The sequence below is a fragment of the Colias eurytheme genome, chromosome 21 (assembly GCF_061535395.1).
Source record: "Colias eurytheme isolate Ceu_HAF_F1 chromosome 21, ilColEury1 Martin Lab GWU primary, whole genome shotgun sequence".
Taxonomy (NCBI): Eukaryota; Metazoa; Arthropoda; class Insecta; order Lepidoptera; family Pieridae; genus Colias; species Colias eurytheme.
Window position 1 is genome coordinate 8,357,838 of NC_143000.1, and position 19,229 is coordinate 8,377,066.

Consider the following 19,229-nt stretch of genomic DNA (forward strand, 5'->3'; position numbering starts at 1 on the left):
GATAAGGGAATTTTTCATTTTAAGGGATTTACTTATTATTTTATAAGCTTTGATTATCTTGAGATGTCTTGTCCTCACTTATATCATAATAACCTTCTATCAATCGCAAAAATACATTTTGTTGAGTGGTTTCTTTGTTCGGATAGTTATAACTTAAATAGCTCGTTGTTGGCGATAGTTGGCTAGACTCTAGAGATTTACGCAAATTTATCTTTTTTAATTACCTATTTACTTACGCAAAACATCTTATAATTTTTAAACAATAATTTCTACCAGAACTATTATTTAATTATGTAGTCTATATGGAGCATGGGTCCCAATAAATGATTTTAGGGCGGTTTTTATAAAAAGCAATATCTATCAAGGATCTATGCTATGTTTGGTGAATGGTGATAATAGAAAATTCTTTTCGAATATACAGTGCTCTGATTTGAACTAGAGACAGAATATTTATAGCTAGTTAATGTAAAAATTATTTATTTATTTTTTCTCTAAATCTTCTTATAGTTTTCAGGTCTATAGAATTCGTAATTTTTTTTAATACATCACAATTCACAACACAATGTTTGGTGGATCAGGTTGATTAGGTAAATTGAGTTCTATTCATTTTGTATAAAAAAGTGATAAGCAAATACATACATTAAAGCAATTATATTAAATAGTATATAGTAGTTAAAATTATTCCTAGGTGAAGAAATATTCAAGTTTATTCGGATCCAAGATCAAACACGGTCTCAGGTGTTTCAGAAATACATAGTATTATTTCGTTCTACGTAAGTTCTCTACCTTTCATACTGACGGCTCTTGCAAAGTTAACATAGGCAAAAATTTATTTATAAAGTTCTATTTTCTTTAATTTAATAACAGCGTAATATTGCTTGAAAATTTTTGACATTTGCGTTTAATAGAAAGTTTTAAATTAAAATTCGCCAGAGGTAAAATTAGTTAAATGTCATCTGTCTCTTGCAAATGGCATAATACTTTACTTCAATATAGCTTGCTTCTTTGTAAGGACATGTACAACATGATATTGTAAAGAACCGCTCTACATAAGCAGCAATGTAGTGAAAACCAAAAATTGAATTCATATTCCATGACTCACGCGCACATTTTGATTGAGACGTTGCCGCTCTGCTGCAACAGGTGACGTTTCGACGTTTAGGATGTTTACAAACGAAACGGAGCATGTCGACATACGAGTTCTACTAAATATTAAAGGGTATTTTTTTGTAGTAGAATTAGATCATAATAATTAATATTTTATCCCGTTTTTAAGTAGACATTTTGAAATTGATTCTTTCATTACGAACATTATTTTTGATTAACTAAATTTATTCCTGAAAAAAAATACAGAGTCCCATTCCGTATAAATATTTTTTAAGTTTCGACAATTAAAACAATAAAGACCTAAAGTTATTTAAAAGCTGAAAAATTGTCACATCAATATTATCTAACAGAACAAATTAAAACGCCAGACAAAATAAACGAATTAATAAATCTACAAAGTCGTGCCTGACCTTCCTTAATGACGTTAGAGCCACCTGCTACTTAATGCGATAAGCGACGTTGCCGCACCGCCAGCTGTCAGTGTCACGCGTCACAGGTAGACAAGTTAACTTACAACAACAATATTGCAATACAGTTACTGCATAGTTTATTAAATATAACAGTTAAAGAAACTATGTTTATGTGAATCTGTGATAATTTATGTAATTTTATTAAGTAAGTTGTTTTTGTGCGTTTGTTTACGTTTTTTGTGAAAATGTTTATGTCATCTGAAGTTTTTGCGACGTTCGGAGTTTCTGCGGTGAGTTTAAAGTTTTTAATACAAAGTTTCATTAATAATAATTAAACTTTATAATTGTTGTAAGTGTAAATTCATAAATGAATATAGAAATAAGACTTGATCGTATTAGGTATATGCTAGCTGTAGGTTTAAAAATACTAATCTCTCATTCAAGGTTAGTCCATCATTATAGTTATAGCAATAGAATATTTTAACAAACACTTCACCCCGGATTCTCTCCTCTAAAACTATTTAAATTCTCCTCAGAATTTTAATAGTAGAGTCAACATACTAGAATGATTGTAATCCTTTGAATCGTTCTTGCCTTACGTAATTAACACGTTTTTTTCTGTCGCATACTATACTGTATACATACATATACATAGTAGAAAATAATTATTATATTTTATAAGCAACTAGGTTTCCGCCCGCGGCTCGCCCGCGCAGTCAAAGAAAAACCCCCATATTTCCCGTTCCCGTGTGATTGCGTCATTTTCCTGAGTTAAAACGGAGCCTATGTCCTTTCTCGGGTATCAAAATATAACCATACCAAACTTAATGAAAATTGGTTCAGTAGTTTAGGCGTGATTGAGTAACAGACAGTTGCGAGCGTGGTAATTAGTCTATAACAACGTTATTGTCTTGTAGCAATTTCTTCTCTTACGAGTTTTATTTACGTAGGGAAATATACAGATTATTTAGATACCTACCTAATTAAAAATAAATTTTCGAAATTGTAAAATACTAAACAGTTTTGCTTAAAAACGGAAACTCTACATTTTGCGTATAGGGCACGAACACAAACACAAACACAGTCTCAAACTCAAACACGAACTCGAACACGAACACGAACACGAACACGAACACGAACACGAACACGAACACGAACACGAACACGAACACGAACACGAACACGAACACGAACACGAACACGAACACGAACACGAACACGAACACGAACACGAACACGAACACGAACACGAACACGAACACGAACACGAACACGAACACGAACAGCGAACAGCGAACAGCGAACAGCGAACAGCGAACAGCGAACAGCGAACAGCGAACAGCGAACAGCGAACAGCGAACAGCGAACAGCGAACAGCGAACAGCGAACAGCGAACAGCGAACAGCGAACAGCGAACAGCGAACAGCGAACAGCGAACAGCGAACAGCGAACAGCGAACAGCGAACAGCGAACAGCGAACAGCGAACAGCGAACAGCGAACAGCGAACAGCGAACAGCGAACAGCGAACAGCGAACAGCGAACAGCGAACAGCGAACAGCGAACAGCGAACAGCGAACAGCGAACAGCGAACAGCGAACAGCGAACAGCGAACAGCGAACAGCGAACAGCGAACAGCGAACAGCGAACAGCGAACACGAACACGAACACGAACACGAACACGAACACGAACACGAACACGAACACGAACACGAACACGAACAACGAACAACTAACAACGAACAACGAACAACGAACAACGAACAACGAACAGCGAACAGCGAACAGCGAACAGCGAACAGCGAACACGAACACGAACACAAACACGAACATGAAAACGAACAACGACAGCGAACATCGAACAACGAACAACGAACAACAAACAACGAACAACGAACAACGTACAACGAACAACGAACAACGAACAACGAACAACGAACAACGAACAGCGAACAGCGAACAGCGAACAGCGAACAGCGAACAGCGAACAGCGAACAGCGAACAGCGAACAGCGAACAGCGAACAGCGAACAGCGAACAGCGAACAGCGAACAGCGAACAGCGAACAGCGAACAGCGAACAGCGAACAGCGAACAGCGAACAGCGAACAGCGAACAGCGAACAGCGAACAGCGAACAGCGAACAGCGAACAGCGAACAGCGAACAGCGAACAGCGAACAGCGAACAGCGAACAGCGAACAGCGAACAGCGAACAGCGAACAGCGAACAGCGAACAGCGAACAGCGAACAGCGAACAGCGAACAGCGAACAGCGAACAGCGAACAGCGAACAGCGAACAGCGAACAGCGAACAGCGAACAGCGAACAGCGAACAGCGAACAGCGAACAGCGAACAGCGAACAGCGAACAGCGAACAGCGAACAGCGAACAGCGAACAGCGAACAGCGAACAGCGAACAGCGAACAGCGAACAGCGAACAGCGAACAGCGAACAGCGAACAGCGAACAGCGAACAGCGAACAGCGAACAGCGAACACGAACACGAACACGAACACGAACACGAACACGAACACGAACACGAACACGAACACGAACAGCGAACAGCGAACAGCGAACAGCGAACAGCGAACAGCGAACAGCGAACAGCGAACAGCGAACAGCGAACAGCGAACAGCGAACAGCGAACAGCGAACAGCGAACAGCGAACAGCGAACAGCGAACAGCGAACAGCGAACAGCGAACAGCGAACAGCGAACAGCGAACAGCGAACAGCGAACAGCGAACAGCGAACAGCGAACAGCGAACAGCGAACAGCGAACACGAACACAAACACGAACATGAAAACGAACAACGACAACGAACATCGAACAACGAACAACGAACAATGTGAATGTGAATGTGAATGTGAATGTGAATGTGAATGTGAATGTGAATTTGAATGTGAATGTGAATGTGAACAAACACAAACACAAACACGAACATGAAAACGAACAACGAACAGCGAACATCGAACATCGAACAACGAACAACGAACAACGAACAACGAACAACGAACAACGAACAACGAACAGCGAACAGCGAACAACGAACAGCGAACAGCGAACAGCGAACAGCGAACAGCGAACAGCGAACAGCGAACAGCGAACAGCGAACAGCGAACAGCGAACAGCGAACAGCGAACAGCGAACAGCGAACAGCGAACAGCGAACAGCGAACAGCGAACAGCGAACAGCGAACAGCGAACAGCGAACAGCGAACAGCGAACAGCGAACAGCGAACAGCGAACAGCGAACAGCGAACAGCGAACAGCGAACAGCGAACAGCGAACAGCGAACAGCGAACAGCGAACAGCGAACAGCGAACAGCGAACAGCGAACAGCGAACAGCGAACAGCGAACAGCGAACAGCGAACAGCGAACACGAACACAAACACGAACAACAAATCTGTCAAAAATTGTCAAAGTGTGTACACGGTTCTCGTTGTTTTAATTCAATTTTAATAGTTTAAATTACCTCAATCGTAATAAATTGTTGTTCACTTCGAAGTTTAAATTCCGTTTATGAAACTGTGATATTCACTTAAGTAAACACTTCACTGATTTGTTTATGTTTCGAAGAATAAACTACACTGAATTTACATGTAAGTGACTTTTATACAACTTGGAGGTGGATCTAAAAATAATTCTCGTCCACCACCCATCTATTCGTGTTGTATTCAAGAACGTAAGTCACATATGATTGTCTAATTCACCTCAGCAAGTAACTGCCGAATAGCTCTGTGGACGAACTTCAATGAGCGACTCGACGAACCCAAGATCAAATCACCACGGTCATATAAGAATTTTAATTTTTAATTTTTAATTTATATTCTCATTATGCCTTTAGAATGCGCTAAGTGTTTAATAACAATACTTGTAACGCAAAAAAGGCTCAAATGTATAAAATGTGGAAAACATTATCATAACGACTGTGTTGGTCAGCGAAGCGATTCTAAGCCAAGATCCCAGTGGGTATGCCCGATTTGTTCTCCAAATACGAAAGTCGGTAACACTACTACAGCCCCTGTAACTCAGGCTATTAACAACGCGCAAGATTCAAATATTCTCCCGCCAAATATTATAAGCAAAATTGAGGAAAAGATTATTGACGCTATTCGAAAGGAGTTACCAGGCATTATTCGAGAAGTTTTGATTTGTGAATTGGAACCGATTAAACAACAAGTGCAACTTCTAGAGGAAACTACAACATTGCTTCATAACCAATACGACGAATTACTAGACGTAGTCAATTCAAAAACAGACGAAATAGTCTCTCTCCGCGCTGAAAAAGACATTTTAAGCACAACATTAAATGATTTACAATTCCGATTATCGTCTATGGAACAATTTGCACGGCAAAGCAACGTAGAAATAGTCGGTATTCCGGAACACAAAAACGAGAACACGATCAAAATTGTGGAACAAATCTGTAACGTAGTTGGATATAACCTTACATCGCCAAGAGATATATTAATTGCCACGAGAGTTGCTAAGTCTAATAGAGAATCCAAGAAACCAAGAAATCTTGTATGTCAGTTTCCTAACAAGTTCATCCGGGATAATTTCCTTGCAGCTGTCATTAATTACAATAAATCCCATAAAGACAAAAAACTATCATCATCTCTTCTGGCCATATCCGGTCCTGAATCACCAGTATACGTAAATGAACATCTGACACTGGCAAACAAACATCTGCATGCTGAAACACGTAAACAGGCTAAAAGGAACGGTTATAAATTTGTTTGGGTGCGAAACGGGAAAATTTTTATTCGTAAGGAGGAGGCGAGTCCTGCAAGGAATATCCTAAGTATTGATCACCTTCAACAGCTACTCAAATAATTCGGTGATTAATTATATATTTTTTTTTTTCAAATTGAGATACAACCTAATTTTTATTTTGCTCTAGTAAGTAACTACTTATATCTTTTGTATTTTTTTTTTTTTATTTTTTATTATGAATCGAGTTCGAAACATTAAAAAACAAATTGAACCAAGTATTTATTACCAAAACATCAGGGGAATGAGAACTAAGCTACTTGAGATTCACAAGAACGTACTGGCAAATAACTACTTAATAATAGTATTGACTGAAACATGGCTTAACCATAATATATTTGATGGAGAAATACTTGATAATCGTTATGAAATTTTATGAAATTTACAGAAGAGATAGACAGTCTAACTCATTATTTAGGGATAAAGAGGGTGGTGGAGTACTCATTGCCGTGCATAAATCAGTGAAATCCTTTAGAATGACTAATTTTGAAAGTACTGCTGAGGATTTATGGGTAGCAATAGAATTTCCTACTACAAATGGATTGCAGAGAATTAGTTTATGTGCGGTCTATATTCCTCCCCCCATCAATAGTGCGGTTCTAGAAAACTTTTTAAATAAATCTTCCATTGCTGCTAATCAGTCGGTAAACCACCTGATTGTTGGTGACTTTAATATGGGTAGTAATTTAAGTTGGATTAGAAAAGAACATTACGACAATTTTTTGTGTCCACATAATTGTAATAACCCGATTGCAGTTTCACTTATTGACTTCATGGCTCTCTGTAACAATAAGCAATATAATGCAATTGTTAACTGTAATAATAGAATATTAGATCTGGTATTATCAAATTTAAATAATGTCATAGTCGCGGAAGCATTGGAGCCCCTATCCATAGTTGATAAATATCATCCCCCTCTAATCGTAAATGTTAGTTTGGAAACACCTCTTTACCTAAAACACAACGTCACAGAACGGAATGACATATTCAATTTTTTCAATGGTAAATATGATAATATTAAGCATGATCTATCTGTGATTGATTGGACATCAAGGCTACCCAACGACATGGATGTAAATACTATGGTTTCCGAATTTTATTCTATCTTGCGAAATTTAATAAAGCAATACGTTCCACTTAAGCAAAGGCGCAACTCTAAGTATCCTCCCTGGTTCACAAATAGGCTTATTAAATTGTTAGGTGAAAAAGAAAAATATCGTAAACGCTATAAAATATATAAAAACGAAATGGATAAACTGCAGTATAATTTATTAAAAAATAGAACTCGCATTATATTAGATAAGTCTTATGAAGATTATATAACTAAAATACAGGGCGATATATTACAAAATCCTAAATCCTTTTGGACTTACATAAAATCTAAGAGGAGTCATGCCTGCAACTTTCCATCTGTTATGGTACTTAATGATAAATCAGCAAATGATGGTAATGAAATAGCAAACTTATTTGTTGAACATTTTTCTTCGGTATACAGTCAATCATCGTCATCCTTGTCGTCACAAAACGTACTTTCATCTTTAACTATGTGTGCTCGTAATAACATAAATATTAATGAACGGGAGGTCAAGCGTAAATTACAATTACTCGATATTAATAAAGGCTCGGGTTATGACGGTATCAGTACGGTATTCTACAAAAGATGTGCAACGGAATTGTCAGTTCCTCTATCTATAATTTATAATAAATCTCTAAACAGCGGAATATTTCCAACTTTTTGGAAAAAAGGTTTGATAGTGCCAATTTTTAAACAGGGGGATAAGTGTGAAGTAAAAAATTATCGGCCTATTACGTTGTTATCGATACCCGCGAAAATTTTTGAGTCTTTCGTTTATGGTTACATATCGTGGCACACCAAGAGTCTTATTTCTGTGAACCAGCATGGTTTCACAAAAAAACGTTCGACACTTACCAATTTGCTAAGTTTCACTAACTCAGTAATAACAAAAATAAGTAACGGTAATGAGGTCGACGCAATCTACACTGATTTCAGTAAGGCCTTTGATACAGTGAATCACCATCTGCTAATAAAAAAACTTAGGGACACTTTTTGTCTTTCAGAACAGGTTTTACTCTGGTTGCAGTCTTACTTATACCTTAGACCACAAACAGTTAGGCTTAGCGGATATCAGTCTAAAGAATACTATCAGTTATCTGGAGTTCCCCAGGGCTCCCATCTAGGCCCATTATTGTTTACATTATTTATTAACGACATTACAAATGTTATCTTGGAATCTGAATATGAGGTTTATGCGGACGACTTGAAACTTTTCAGATCGGTAAATTGCTCTCAAGACCAACAAAAACTGCAGGATGATATAAATCGAGTATCTCTCTGGTGTAAGAATAACCTAATGCAACTGAATGGAAGTAAATGTAATTTTATAAAACTTTCCAGAAAACATGTTAGATTCAAAACAACTTATAAAATTGATGATATTGCTATTAATCAAAAATACAATCTTAAAGACTTAGGTATTACATTGGATGAGGAATGCAGATTTGATACACATATAGATCTGGTGGTTCGCAAAAGTTTTAAAATGCTAGGTTTTATTTTTCGTAATACACAGGATTTTAAATCTACTCTCGCTATGAAAATACTTTATAATTCTCTCGTAAGGTCCAACCTTGAATACAATTCAGTTGTCTGGTGTCCTTACTATAAAAAATATATTACTCGTATTGAATCAGTACAGAAAAAATTTATTAATAGATTAAGTTATATCACCAAAAACAATATTCTTACAAATTATAGCGAAAAGCTAAACTTTTTTAAAATGGAGTCTTTGGAAGCGCGCAGAAGCGCGTCACAGCTAATATGCCTACATAAATTATTAAACAATGAGATAGACTGTCCATCACTGTTGTCGCAAATTGGTCTCTCGGTGCCTATCTATAATTGTCGGCTAAGTACTTTTTGCCCTATGTACACAAAATTTTCAAAAAATAAATATGGTTCGAACTCCCCGTTACAACTTATTTTAAAATTATATAATAGAATATTTGCAGTTGATCATAACACAGATATTTATTTTTCAAAACTAAGCTCGTTCAAAAAGCATATTGTTAAAACATTAAACAAATTGTAATTTAAGTTTTTACTTCTGGTTTCTATTCAGATATAATCTAATTTTTATGAAAAATTGTTAAAGCGGTGCCTACCTGTAATTTAGATACGTAAATACTAATGTTTATTTTAAGTAAATATTGAATTGTTTGAACAAAAAATTATGTATCTAGTTGGTAAGCCTTTTTTTAAATAAATAAATAAATAAATAAATAAACATGAAAACGAACAACGACAACGAACATCGAACAACGAACAACGAACAACGAACAATGTGAATGTGAATGTGAATGTGAATGTGAATGTGAATGTGAATTTGAATGTGAATGTGAATGTGAACAAACACAAACACAAACACGAACAGCGAACAGCGAACAGCGAACAGCGAACAGCGAACAGCGAACAGCGAACAGCGAACAGCGAACAGCGAACAGCGAACAGCGAACAGCGAACAGCGAACAGCGAACAGCGAACAGCGAACAGCGAACAGCGAACAGCGAACAGCGAACAGCGAACAGCGAACAGCGAACAGCGAACAGCGAACAGCGAACAACGAACAGCGAACAGCGAACACGAACACGAACACGAACACAAACACGAACATGAAAACGAACAACGACAGCGAACATCGAACAACGAACAACGAACAACGAACAACGAACAACGAACAACGAACAACGAACAACGAACAGCGAACAGCGAACAGCGAACAGCGAACAGCGAACAGCGAACAGCGAACAGCGAACAGCGAACAGCGAACAGCGAACAGCGAACAGCGAACAGCGAACAGCGAACAGCGAACAGCGAACAGCGAACAGCGAACAGCGAACAGCGAACAGCGAACAGCGAACAGCGAACAGCGAACAGCGAACAGCGAACAGCGAACAGCGAACAGCGAACAGCGAACAGCGAACAGCGAACAGCGAACAGCGAACAGCGAACAGCGAACAGCGAACAGCGAACAGCGAACAGCGAACAGCGAACAGCGAACAACGAACAACGAACAACGAACAACGAACAGCGAACAGCGAACAACGAACAACGAACAACGAACAACGAACAACGAACAACGAACAATGTGAATGTGAATGTGAATGTGAATGTGAATTTGAATGTGAATGTGAATGTGAACAAACACAAACACAAACACGAACATGAAAACGAACAACGAACAACGAACAACGAACAACGAACAACGAACAACGAACAACGAACAACGAACAACGAACAGCGAACAACGAACAGCGAACAGCGAACAGCGAACAGCGAACAGCGAACAGCGAACACGAACACGAACACAAACACGAACATGAAAACGAACAACGACAGCGAACATCGAACAACGAACAACGAACAACAAACAACGAACAACGAACAACGTACAACGAACAACGAACAACGAACAACGAACAACGAACAGCGAACAGCGAACAGCGAACAGCGAACAGCGAACAGCGAACAGCGAACAGCGAACAGCGAACAGCGAACAGCGAACAGCGAACAGCGAACAGCGAACAGCGAACAGCGAACAGCGAACAGCGAACAGCGAACAGCGAACAGCGAACAGCGAACAGCGAACAGCGAACAGCGAACAGCGAACAGCGAACAGCGAACTTGAACACGAACAACGAACAACGAACAACGAACAACGAACAGCGAACAGCGAACAGCGAACAGCGAACACGAACACGAACACGAACACGAACACAAACACAAACTCGAATTTTAATTCGAACACAAACACAAACACAAACACGAACAACGAACAACGAACAACGAACAACGAACAACGAACAACGTACAACGAACAACGAACAACGAACAACGAACAACGAACAGCGAACAGCGAACAGCGAACAGCGAACAGCGAACAGCGAACAGCGAACAGCGAACAGCGAACAGCGAACAGCGAACAGCGAACAGCGAACAGCGAACAGCGAACAGCGAACAGCGAACAGCGAACAGCGAACAGCGAACAGCGAACAGCGAACAGCGAACAGCGAACAGCGAACAGCGAACAGCGAACAGCGAACAGCGAACAGCGAACAGCGAACAGCGAACAGCGAACAGCGAACAGCGAACAGCGAACAGCGAACAGCGAACAGCGAACAGCGAACAGCGAACAGCGAACAGCGAACAGCGAACAGCAAACACGAACACGAACACGAACACGAACACGAACACAAACACGAACATGAAAACGAACAACGACAGCGAACATCGAACAACGAACAACGAACAACGAACAACGAACAACGAACAGCGAACAACGAACAGCGAACAGCGAACAGCGAACAGCGAACAGCGAACAGCGAACAGCGAACAGCGAACAGCGAACAGCGAACAGCGAACAGCGAACAGCGAACAGCGAACAGCGAACAGCGAACAGCGAACAGCGAACAGCGAACAGCGAACAGCGAACAGCGAACAGCGAACAGCGAACAGCGAACAGCGAACAGCGAACAGCGAACAGCGAACAGCGAACAGCGAACAGCGAACAGCGAACAGCGAACAGCGAACAGCGAACAGCGAACAGCGAACAGCGAACAGCGAACAGCGAACAGCGAACAGCGAACAGCGAACAGCGAACAGCGAACAGCGAACAGCGAACAGCGAACAGCGAACAGCGAACAGCGAACAGCGAACAGCGAACAGCGAACAGCGAACAGCGAACAGCGAACAGCGAACAATGTGAATGTGAATGTGAATGTGAATGTGAATGTGAATCTGTTACCTTTTTGATATTTAACCGACTTCAAAAATTAAGGAGGAGGTTATCAATTCGGCCTGTATATTTCTGTTTACTTTTTTTTCACAGTCGATTTTGTGGTCATTTTGAGATTAAAACTCGTTAAAATACAAAAATGGCTTAGCCTAAATATGAATTTACAAGAAGAAACAATCCGAATTAATACACCTTGTTAAAGTAAAGTATCAGTGCTACTAGCGGTCCGCCCCGGCTTCGCCCGTGGTACCTACCTACATGTTTAAACTATCCTATCTCTCAAGTTGGATCGAACTGCACATGGTGTGCGAATTTTACTATCCATTCCATCCATATCCAGTCCATTGAGGACAAACATTGTGACACGAGATTTATATACATATACTAGCGGTCCGCCCCGGCTTCGCCCGTGGTACATATGAAAAATAGATGTTGGCCGATTCTCAGACTTACCCGATATGTGCCGAAGTGTATATGACCCGAAGTGTTGCCAACTCTAAACTGGTGTTGCCAACTTCAAATTAGTGTTACCAACCCAAAATAAAAACCTAATATTATGGATAATATGGAGACGTTTTTTGAACGCATGAAGATAGAAATGACTAAACAGACTGAAGACATAATTTCGAGAATGGATGAAAAGTTAGCCCCACTATCACGCGAAGTCGAAGATTTGAAGTTAGAAAACCGAGAACTGAAGAAAAAAATTACTATGTTAGAAAAAAACCGAAGACATAACAATTTAATTTTATATGGACTAGAAGAATCTGAAGAATCTACTATGGAACTTTTGCAAACGACAACAAAAAAAATTAGCACTGATTTAAAGATTTCTTTGGATATTAAAGACATCAATGAAATACGTCGAATTGGTAAAAAATTAAACAGCAACGATAGGGCCAGACCAGTACTTATATCATTTCTTAATAGTTGGAAAAAAGGAGAAATATTAAAAAATAAGAAGAAATTTAAAAACGCCTATGTCTCTGAAGACTATCAAGTTCAAATTAAAAGAAAAGAATTAAGAGAGAAAATGCTAGAAGAAAGAAAGAAGGGGAATTTTGCGGTGCTAGACTACGACAAATTAGTTATAAAAGAAAAACCACTAAATAACGAGAAACGTAAACGAGACTTATCAATAACACCTGAAACTTCGCAGCAACCACGGAAACAACATGCACCCTCTAAAAACTGCAGAGCAAACGCCTTTGATTTAATGAGGGGTAGAAGCAGCTCTCTCTCCTCCATAAACAAATCTAACGATCAGAGACAATGACATACACACATCAGCCACCGGAACGAGACAACAGCCAAATTTAAACGTAACAATATAAATAAAGAAATATTCCCCAAGCCGACTGGTCCTCGAGGGGAATCAGACCACTACCCTCCACTGAAAAATTTTCTAACCAAACACAACGATTACAATGATTACAATACAGAAACGAAGACAAACAATAAAAACACTATAAAAATTGGAACATACAATGTAAGATCCCTTTCATCCACCGAGAGATATCTCCAACTAATTTACGCACTTGAAAATATAGATTTTGATATACTAGGACTATCTGAAGTGAAAAGACTTGGTTGTAATATAGAAGAGTATAAAGATTATATTTTATGTTACATTGGCGAAACGAAAGGCCATCATGGCGTTGGATTTCTGCTTAATAAAAAATATAAAGAAAATATACACAATTTCACTGGAATCTCCGAAAGAGTAGCTTTGTTACAGCTAAAGTTAGAACAGGTTACAATATCTATAATTCAGGCATATGCTCCTACGGAGACATCCAAGGAGGAAGAAGTCCAAACATTCTACATCGACATGGAGAAAGCACACCTTCTTCCTGGAGAGAATCTCATAGTAATGGGAGACTTTAACGCAAAAATCGGTCATCCTAAGCCAGAAGAAAGACTGTGCATGGGAAGATATGGCTATGGGCAACGCAATAAAAGGGGACAACAACTAATAGATTATGCCATTAAACACCAACTATTCATCATGAACACATTCTTCAAGAAAAAAGCAAAGAGAAAATGGACATGGATGGCACCTAATCAAAAAGTTAAAAATGAAATCGATTTTATTATGACCAACCAACCCCATACGATCAGCAATATCGAAGTTCTCAATCAAGTCAGCTTCTCTTCTGACCCCAGATTATTAAGGGCAACAATTACCATGTGTCTAAAAACGAAAAGCAGGAGAAACTTCAAAAACATTATCAAAAGTCCTAAAACAGAAAACGAAATAGAATCATACAAAAACCGCCTGAGAGACAGTCTAAAAGACACAAATATTAAATTTTCAGAAAATGTCCAAATATATTACGATTTATTGGAGAAACACATAAAAAGCAGCTTGTACAGTAACCCTATTCAAAAGAAACAAAATAGAATACTTACGGAACATACCCTACAACTAATTAAAAAACGCTCTGAATTAATACATACTAAAAATAAAACCAAACAACAGAAAAAAGAACTTACTCAACTATTTAAAACAACGAATAAATCAATTAAATTAGACTATAATAAACATAGAGAAGAAATTATATCAAGGAATCTAAATACAACGAACAACGAACAACGAACAACGAACATCGAACAGCGAACAGCGAACAGCGAACAGCGAACAGCGAACAGCGAACAGCGAACAGCGAACAGCGAACAGCGAACAGCGAACAGCGAACAGCGAACAGCGAACAGCGAACAGCGAACAGCGAACAGCGAACAGCGAACAGCGAACAGCGAACACCGAACAGCGAACAGCGAACAGCGAACAGCGAACAGCGAACAGCGAACAGCGAACAGCGAACAACGAACAACGAACAACGAACAACGAACAACGAACAACGAACAACGAACAACGAGCAACGAACAACGAACAATGTGAATGTGAAAGTGAATGTGAATGTGAATGTGAATGTGAATGTGAATGTGAATTTGAATGTGAATGTGAATGTGAACATACACAAACACAAACACGAACATGAAAACGAACAACGAACAGCGAACAGCGAACATTGAACAACGAACAACGAACAACGAACAACCTACAACGAACAACGAACAACGAACAACGAACAACGAACAACGAACAACGAACAATGTGAATGTGAATGTGAATGTGAATGTGAATCTGTTACCTTTTTGATATTTAACCGACTTCAAAAATAAAGGAGGAGGTTATCAATTCGGCCTGTATATTTCTGTTTGCTTTTTTTTCACAGTCGATTTTTTGGTCATTTTGAGATTAAAACTCGTTAAAATACAAAAATGGCTTAGCCTAAAGATGAATTTACAAGAAGAAACAATCCGAATTAATACACCTTGTTAAAGTAAAGTATCAGTGCTACTAGCGGTCCGCCCCGGCTTCGCCCGTGGTACCTACCTACATGTTTAAACTATCCTATCTCTCAAGTTGGATCGAACTGCACATGGTGTGCGAATTTTACTATCCATTCCATCCATATCCAGTCCATTGAGGACAAAAATTGTGACACGAGATTTATATAGGTACATATATATTAAGATAAGATATTTAGAAATCTTGTTTTGTTATGGACGCCGAAGGTTATTTAATGTACCTAAATTATTTATAATGCTTGATATTTTTATTATACATATAAGGTCAAGTCTTGTAATTGCAACTATCTGGTTAATGCAACTATCTTAAATAACGCCCTCTAGGATTGCTGTTCTGCACAACAACAGGCGTGATATTGTTCTGCTAGTAAAAATATTAATAAAAAAATATATATGGCGCTCATCGGTCAAGAATTGTGTGAGTGACAGGGCTTTTTGTCATTCCAGAATTTTGTTATTGCCAGCGCTGAATGCACGCGGTGCGTAATTTGATCAAAAATACTGTTTTTTGTGGTTTTTCGCGGGTTTTTTTACAAGGAGTGTATTAATCAACCACGGTAAGTCGTTTTGTACGTGCTTGTTTTATTCTACGATGCTTCTACTCCGAATTTTCTGTGCAGTTACATTTACCAGACCAAATATGAAAAGTCTTATTAATGCAACTATTTATTTATTTTTAGGTTAGTTGCAATTATCTGACAGTTTTTGTATGAAGTATGAAAATGTTAGTGATGTGACAGTGGACATAAATATGTCGATGAGGTCGATACAACCCAATGATATTAAACTTAAATTATAAAACGCCTGATTGCTATTTTTCGATGATTGTTACTCAGTGACTTATTGATATAAGTATTTCCATTATAGAAAAAGAAGATGTGATCTCACGATTACCCGATGCTGTGATAAATGAAGAAGACATGGTAATCTTTCCTTACAAGGTAGAGATATTTGAATGTAAGTAAACAAGTACTTGGAGTTCTTCTGTTGGGAAAATTGATTAGGTATTCTGATTGAGATTTAATTATTCTAATTAATTAAAATGAAGCTAGGTAAAATAGTTAAGAGTTCAAAGGAAGAGTAAAATAAGACTGTTTGATAACTAAAAGGCTTTTAGTGTGTTTCAAATAAAGTTATAATAGTGTAGAATTTAGAAATAAGAGTAAAAACAGACTTTTTCATTACTAAATAATTGTTAAGTACCTACTGTGTTTAAAATGTTTCGTTAATTTAAATAAATTAAGAATTTGTTATGTGATTAGATATATTCTAATTAAAATATATATAAAACAGTATATCCCTGAGTTTTAATTCTGCTACCATGGCAGTCGATAAAATTACGATAAGGTTCCCATCACTATTTTTGAGAAAATAGTTGCAATATCCCGCCCCACAGCTAAAAAGTATTTTTTTGCGAAATTGGTCTTTATTTCAAGAGCCTAGATATCATAATCCTATGAATATGTTTCAAAGCTTGTTATTAAAATACACGCGCAGAAAACACACATAGAAAAATAAGTAAAACAAGCAATTAGTTGCAATTACCCGCCAGGACGGGTAATTGCAACTATTGCTGTCTTTTTAAGGACTTTTGGAAATACTTTTTTATTCTTCACAGTTTTTCGTGATTATGACGGTGAAATAATATCCGCATTAAATTTATTTATTCACAAATTTTTAAGAAATATTTTTTTCCGTATATTTATAGAATTATGTTGAGATGAAGTAATGACTCCAATATTTTTAGTTGCAATTACAAGACTCCACCTTATTCAATAATTATTTTAAACCAGAAATTACAATACTTGTATGTAGGTATACCTACTAAATTATTTTTGAAACGATAAATTAAATTAAATTACAAAACACAAAATATGCAAAAATAAATTAAAATTATTATTATACGAGCGTAGAACCTCCACCTTTTTGTTTTAGGATGAAAAAGAAAATAGTTTGACAGGCTAATAGTGCTTGACAAATTGGTGACGTCACGTATCGATAAAAATACAATAATTATAATATATATATTTTATGAATTAATATTTTTAACATTTTGGTGAAATATATTATTTCAGTTTAATTTGAACACGTGCTTGTAAATTAGTTAATTTCAGCGATCATTTTAAAAATGCCACGTACTAATTGCGCAATATTCGGCTGCTTGAATTCAACTATACCAATTAAACCACCAGATGATTTTGTTCAATATGTCGAGAAAATGGATAACATTTTCGTTGCTGCTTTAAGAGAGAACACATAAACTGTAAAGTGGCTGAATAAATTTACAACGAATTAAACATAAGTTACTAAAAACTGTTCATAAGACTGAGAATATTTTACACCTTAAAATTTAACAATAAATTCCGAATTAGTCGTAGTAGACGAAAGTATTTTTCAGTAAATAATTTGTAATTTTTTTTTCGAATAAAGGCATATTTATGTGATGGTTATTTTAATATCTATACATATAATAAAATCGTAGGAAAGTCAAAACTGTAGATTGAATATTTTTTTTTAAAAGAATACTTACAATAGATACCGAAGCCAATAATATAGTAAGGCTACAAACTGAAACAATCGATATTTATTTAACGTGAAGTCATTGACATCACTTTTCTATACTATGTATCTTTGTCATTCAAAATCTGTGGATGTGTCACCCGCTACTATCGATCCCCCTCAATACCCTCGTAAACACGCTTGATGGGGGGGGGAGCCATTTCGAACATTTTGTATGAAGTTTCCTTAGAGCTAGCGCGCACGAGCAACTTTGTCTCCGCAACGAGCGACGCAACTCCCCATACAATTGATGGGAGAGACAAAATAGTTGCGGAGACAAAGTTGCTCGTGCGCGCTAGCTCTTACTGTATGTATCTGTATATTGTGGTAGAGATTTGCTACTTTTCGTTAAAATTAATTGTCAACAGATCCATTTCATTTAGAAGGTATTAGTATGACAGAACCATTGACAAGTATAAAGTACCTACATTAATTATTTCGATTCATAGGCTCATTAGATGCTCATTAAATGTAAATAAAAATGTATTTCTTTTACAGGTGCTGTCTTTCTCCGTCTCCATATTCATACTACTCATATACGCGTCAAAAAAGGGCATGCTTCATCCAAAGAAATTCGACCTTCTGATGCCTTCAGAAACTGTCACTCCTGTACCGTCAGCGCCAGAATTAGCGCCTTTGAAAAATTAACAATAAAAATGCATAATTATGTGGTTTTGAATATGTAAAAGAGATTTAATATTTCAAGTATAATTAAAATTAACTAATGATCTAATTCTGATAGGAAAGCAAAATGTATTTTAGTTTTTACATTGATGTAACACGGTGTAAATATGAAAATAAAAGTAAGTACAATAATATACACGTGCATAATTTGTGAAAAAAAATATCGATTTTAGACATGCAAAATACATAGGTACGTACCTATAGATTCGAAATATGGTTATGAAATTTTTTATCAAAATGTTAAAAATCGCTTTTTTAAGACCTCTTAAATCATACATGTTTATTTAACATTAATTTAATTGAAATGAGAATAACTACTGTCGTGATACATTATTATTTATAGGCAAATATTATGTCCGGGATACATCGCCCATTTTTGCAAGTGATTACTATCAAGCTAATTTTTCGTGAGTAGCTTTATTTTGATGAGATGCCCAATAATTTCATGTACGAAACTCTCGATTGTGGTAGCTTACAGAGGTAACAAGGATAAAAATTTTTGATTTGACGG

The 19,229-nt window shown here is 37.4% G+C and overlaps 1 long non-coding RNA gene across 1 annotated transcript; it reads left to right on the plus strand.

Moving 5' to 3' along the window:
* The first annotated feature begins 1,588 nt into the window (after positions 1 to 1,588).
* Positions 1,589 to 18,756, plus strand: LOC149899329 (uncharacterized). The gene is made up of 2 exons (XR_016457969.1): positions 1,589 to 1,807; positions 18,533 to 18,756. It is a non-coding gene; the product is annotated as an uncharacterized LOC149899329 (long non-coding RNA).
* Positions 18,757 to 19,229: the final 473 nt, after the last annotated feature.